At 46.9% G+C, this 5,685-nt stretch overlaps 1 long non-coding RNA gene across 1 annotated transcript; it reads left to right on the top strand.

Annotated features, from left to right (window-relative positions):
• The first annotated feature begins 518 nt into the window (after positions 1–518).
• On the top strand, positions 519–2,994 carry LOC121831610 (uncharacterized). The gene is made up of 2 exons (XR_006075124.2): positions 519–976; positions 1,130–2,994. It is a non-coding gene; the product is annotated as an uncharacterized LOC121831610 (long non-coding RNA).
• The last annotated feature ends 2,691 nt before the right edge of the window (positions 2,995–5,685 follow it).

Below are 5,685 nucleotides of genomic sequence, written 5' to 3'. Positions count from 1 at the left end.
AAAAAATAGTCATACACATAAAGTGGGAAAATAAATAAAATAAATAAAACTAAGGTGGAGAGTGAATCAAGAAACCAATGCACATTTTGTGTCTACATGAACATGACAGAGACACACAGAGACAGAGACACACAGAGACAGAGACACACAAAAAGATGTTCTTTGCAGTTCTGCTCCAACATGAGGGGGAGGTTGGCAGCTCTTTACCTACCCTTCCTTCTCTAACTCCTGGATCTGCCCACATGATGAGAGGCCCATGTGCATGCAGCTGGATTCCCACTCCACACAACTAGCCATGGTCACGTCTTCTTTAAACAGCTACTTCTTAAAACACTGTGTTTTAAGAAGATAAAGGAATAAACAATATGAGGTTATCTGTAATTCTCCAGAGGACAGACCTAGGTAAGATACTAGCACAGGGCCTGGGAATCAGTGTTTAGCATGGGTTCCAGGCTCCAGGCACACACTTTGGTCACTGTCACGGCTTGTTTGGAGCTATCCTGGAGTCCTCGTCCTGTGGGAAGAAGCCTTGGCTGGAGGATGACCAGGACTCTTCCTAAAGAGGAGTGCCCAACACAGTAGACGCTCTTGCCCATGTCTTGGGGAACCCTTCCATTTTGATGAATGAAACAGATCCACACCAAGGGGTCTATTTCATCATTGTGAATTTCTAGAACACTGGGACAAAGAGAAGATTCTAAAAACTTCCAGGAAAGGGAAAGCGAGGGAGAGAGGGAGAAAGACAGGGGACAGCGTCCTATAATGAGCCAGTATCACAGTGACAACAGACAAGACACTTCCAGCACAGAGCTGGAGGCTGAAGGCAGAAAGCCATGCTTTCAAATCCGGAAGGAGATCCTTTACAACCTAGAATTCTGTATGCAGAGGCCACACTTGGAGCTGTGTGGGTCTGATGGTTAATGTTGATTTCCAACTTGAAGTATCTGGAATAAGCTAAGAGGCAAGCCCTGAGCAGGTCTGTGGGGGCGTGGATTTCCAGGAAAGATTAAGGGAAGAAAGTTCCCCAAGAACGGGCAGAATCCAGTGGTGGCCCCCGTCTGAGAGGTCCAGGAAGAGGCAGTGCTGTTTCCTCCCAGCTTTGCTTCTTGCTCCTTTCTCTCTGCTGCAGCCACATCCTTCACCCATGTCAGAACCCAGCGTCTCCAGGCCTGACATAGACTGAAGACCAGTGGCTCTCCAGGAATCTTTCAGTCCTTCCCCACCTGATTGAGACTATTGAGGCATCCAGCTTCATGGAGAGAGGAGCTACTCCACCTCACCCCCTCCAGACAGCCTCTGTTGGATCAACTCCTATCGGTTGTAAGCCACTCTAGTAAAACCTCCTTCTAATAATATACACCCTCTCGGTTCTGGTCCTTTAGAGCGCCGGGACTAACAGAGTGGATGGAGAAGGAAGGTCACAGCAGACTTGTAAACACGGTCTACTCGTATTGCTTAAGAGGCCGCTCTAAGATGTGCTGCACTGAGAGGTGCACACCTAGACAGCAGGGAGCCCAGTACAACGGGCGAGACTGAGAGGGAATGGAAGCCCACTCCTACCCCCAAATGAATGTGGCTGGCTTTCTTTTTCTTTTAGAAAGAGGAATGGTCAGCTAACTTTGGCTCACGGTTCAGAAGGAACAGTCTATCACATCAAGGAAGACATGGGTGTAGACTGACTCCTGTCCATAATAGTGAGAGCATAAGGTAACTGGCCATGGGGCTGGCAGTCAGGAAGCAGAGAATTTTGATTAGAAGCCGAACTAGACTATCTTAAAAAAAAAATTCAGGGTCTTGCCGGGCAGTGGTGGTGCACACTTTTAATCCCAGCACTCAGGTGGATCTCTGAGTTTGAGGCCAGCCTGGTCTACAGAGCTAGTTCCAGGACAGCCAGGGATATACAGGGGAAACTCTGTCTTGGAAAACCAAAAACAAACAAAAAACGCAAACAGGATCTTGCTGCATATGCAGCCCAGGTTGTTTAAACTGTGGTTCTTCCACTTCAGCCTCCTAAGTGCTGGGATTACAAGAGTGTGTCATTACACACAGCTGTGCTTGTTTGGTGTCGCTGCAGAACAAAACCCCCAAATGCAGTTTAAAGCATTGTCCATGGTCAAGCTTGATGCCATGTGCCTGTGGTCTCAGCACTTGAGGAGGAAGATCAGGAGTTCAAGGTCATCTTCAGCTTGGTTGAGAGTTTTAGGACAGCCTGGAGTACATGAGACATTACACCCCCAAAAAAGGAAGAAGGAAGGAAAGAAACCAAAAAACAAGCTGGGCATGGTGGCACCTGCCTTAAATCCCAACACTAGGGAAGCAGCGGCAAGCAGATGTCTTGGTCTACATAGCAAGTTCCAAGACAGCAGTCTCTAATTCTGTAAATTAGAAGTCAGGAGTGTACAGTGGCTGGGTCCCTGTTGTGGGTATTTGTACACCATATGAAGGTGTATTGCTGTGATTGGTATAATAAAAGGTTGAATGGCAGATAGCTAGGCAGGAGGTATAGGCAGGACTTCCAGAAACAGAGAGGGCTCTGGAAGGAAGAAAGGAGGAGTCACCAGCCAGACCTGGAAAAGAAACAGGAGGAGGAAGAGAGGTGATGCCATGTGGCAGAACATAGATTAAAAATATGGGTTAAGTTTTAAGAACTAGGTAGAAACAATCCTAAGCTATAGGCTGAGCTTTCATAATTAATAAGAAGTCTCTGTGTCATTATCTGGGAGCTGGAGGAACAGAGAAAGACTCGTTACAGGCCCCCTACTTGGGATCTTTTTTAAGTATGGGGAAGGGAGCTAGAAAGATGGTCCAGTGGTTAAGGGCATGGACTGTTCTTGTTCTCAGCACCCATGTCAGGTAGCTGATAACCGCTTGCAACTCCAGTTCCAAAGGATCCGATGCCCTCTTCTGGCCTCTGTGGGCTCCTTGCATGCACATCTTACAAATAAACTCTCAAAGGTATACACACATGTACATAATAAAAATACATAGATTATATTTTGCTTGGCATGGTTATGGACTCTTTTAATTCCAGCAGAGACAGGTGGATCTCTGTGAGTTCAAGACCAGCCTGGTCTACATAGCAAGTTCCAGGATAACCAGCACTACATAATAGAGAGATCTGTTTAAAAAAAAAAAAAGACATTGTATTTATTGTGAGTGTTGGGGGAACACATGGGAGAGAAAAGAACAACTCTGGGGTGCCGGTTTTCTTCTTCCACCATGTGAGACCTAGGGATGGAACACAGATGTCAGCCTAGGTGACAAGTGCCTTCATCTGCTGAGCCACCTCACTGTCCCCTACTTGGGATCTTTGGAGGCTCCTTTCTCACACCCCAGCACCCCAGAAGAGCAGTGGGGGGGGGACATCTCCCAGGCCCTGACCCAAGGCTAGCTCCACCCTTCTCATGCAGAACACCCTCACAGCCACCACCTGTGACCCCAGACTTCCGACTTCTACCATGGGCCGGAGCAGAGCTGCTTGTGCAAGAATCCCTGGGATTAGCTAAGTCTGGCTGGAGAAATCTCAGCTAAACGTCAACTGTGACCTCAGTCACATCTATAGTTCTTCCAACACATAGCAGGGTGTGGGGCACAGAGCAGGGCGGGGGTGTCTGTCTCCCGGAGCTAGGGGTTCTGCCCATGCTTTAGAGAAGCTCACTGGGGGGGGGGGTGAGAGCCACTAGAGTTATCTGAGAATTACACAGCCATGAAGAATGAAGGACATCAAAGGTGATGAGTGCACAGCAATCCCCAAGGACAACTGGAGAAGCTAGGGGACCCTGAGGGACATCGCTTCCAGATGAAAGCCGCTTGAGAAATGAGCTTAAATCTATGCAGAAGGAAAGAAAATCTCCTTTACCCCTGATTTTAACAACTTTCTATAAAGAAAAAGAAGCCATTGAAGCTCCATATATCAGAAGATCGACTAGTGTCTAAATAGTTACAGCAATAGAAATCCACAGATTGATATAAAAATAGATCTGAGCTATGCACAGTGACAGATGCCTACAAATCCAGCCCTCAGGAGGAGGGGCTGAGGCATTGCCATGAGTTTGAGGCCAGTCTGGGCTACAAAGTGAGTTCAAGTCTAGTTTGAATTGAAGACTCTGTTTCTAAAAAAAAAAAAAAAAAAAGCCCGCCATGTGATAGAATGCTTGCATGTTATGCACCCAGTCCTGGGTTCGCCCTCAGTCCACAAATCAAACAAATGAAAGCATGGAGTGAAAACAGTTTAATGTAGTGTTTCTGTTGTTCTGGCCAGACACACATGCCATTCCACATGCAATTGTGCCATGCATGAGTAGTAAGATTTATATCGTAATACACAGTGACATTTTCTTTGGCTTTGTTTTTGACGCAGGCTCTCCTGTAGCCCATGCTGACCTCAAACTCACAATGCAGTCAAAGATGAATCATCTTGAACTGATCCTCCTGCCTCTGCCCCCTGAATGCTGGGATTACAGGCATAGCCACCCTGCTCTGTTCACATTTTTTTTTTCCTGTGACTCTGGGAACGGAAGCCAGGGCCTCTTCCATCCTAAGTGAGTGCCTTACAGTGACAAGTGAGCCACGTACCCAGCCAATTTTCCTTTACTTAGAATGACTCCTTTTAAAAATATTATTAAAGATTTATATATTTGTATTTCATATGCAATGGTGTTTTGCCTGCAAGTATGTCTGTATAAGGGTGTCAGAGCCTCTGGAACTGGAGTTACAGACAGTTGTGAGCTGACATGTGGGTGCTGGGAATTGAACCCAGGTCCTCTGGAAGAGCAGCTGGTACTCTTAACCACTGAACCATCTCTCCAGCTACCTTATAATGACTTTGTTTGTTTGTTTGTTTGTTTTTGTTTTTGTTTTTGTTTTTGTTTTTGTTTTTGGTTTTTCGAGACAGGGTTTCTCTGCGTAGCTTTGCGCCTTTCCTGGAGCTCACTTGGTAGTCCAGGCTGGCCTCGAACTCACAGAGATCCGCCTGGCTCTGCCTCCCGAGTGCTGGGATTAAAGGCGTGCGCCACCACCTCCCGGCCTTATAATGACTTTTAATGACAAATAAAAAGTACCATGTGACACAGATCATGGGAGAAAGACTGAAGCATGGTGTCTGAGGGCCTAGAGTGTCACTTCACCCCAGGGCAGTCAACGAAGCTCTCTACTTAATACTTTTCTTGCTGCTCCAACAAAATGCCAGAGAAAAACAACTTAAGAAAGGAAAGGTTCATTTTGACTCCTGGTTTGAGGGGCCAGTCTGTCACCCCAGGGAAGGCATGGTGGCAGGCTCTGGCATCAGCAGCATGAGGCAGCTGGTCACATTGCTTCTGCAGCCAAGATTCGGCCACCTGTCTCCTTTTTATGCAGCCCTGGGACTCCGGCCTATCTACTGGACCCGCCTACATAGTCCAGGCTCTGTGGGAAAGCCTTCACAGACACACTCAGACACACGTCTCCTGGATGATTTTATATCTCATTAAGTGAGAAATTAACCAACACACCTTCACTTTCATTTTGCTTGGGGTCTTACTACTGATGGAATCTCCCCTGAAGCCATGAGTAGGTTTGAATTCAGAATTTCAAATGACACAATGCAAACTTGGCTTCTCTCTATCCCTCTGCTCTGGCTTAGACCTCAGCCTCATGTGTTGGAAGGAAAGGGGCTGCCACCATGATGCTTTGAGGACTGAGCATCCC

This window comes from Peromyscus maniculatus, chromosome 8 (assembly GCF_049852395.1).
Source record: "Peromyscus maniculatus bairdii isolate BWxNUB_F1_BW_parent chromosome 8, HU_Pman_BW_mat_3.1, whole genome shotgun sequence".
NCBI lineage: Eukaryota > Metazoa > Chordata > Mammalia > Rodentia > Cricetidae > Peromyscus > Peromyscus maniculatus.
This window is presented reverse-complemented; position numbering and strand designations above follow the sequence as displayed.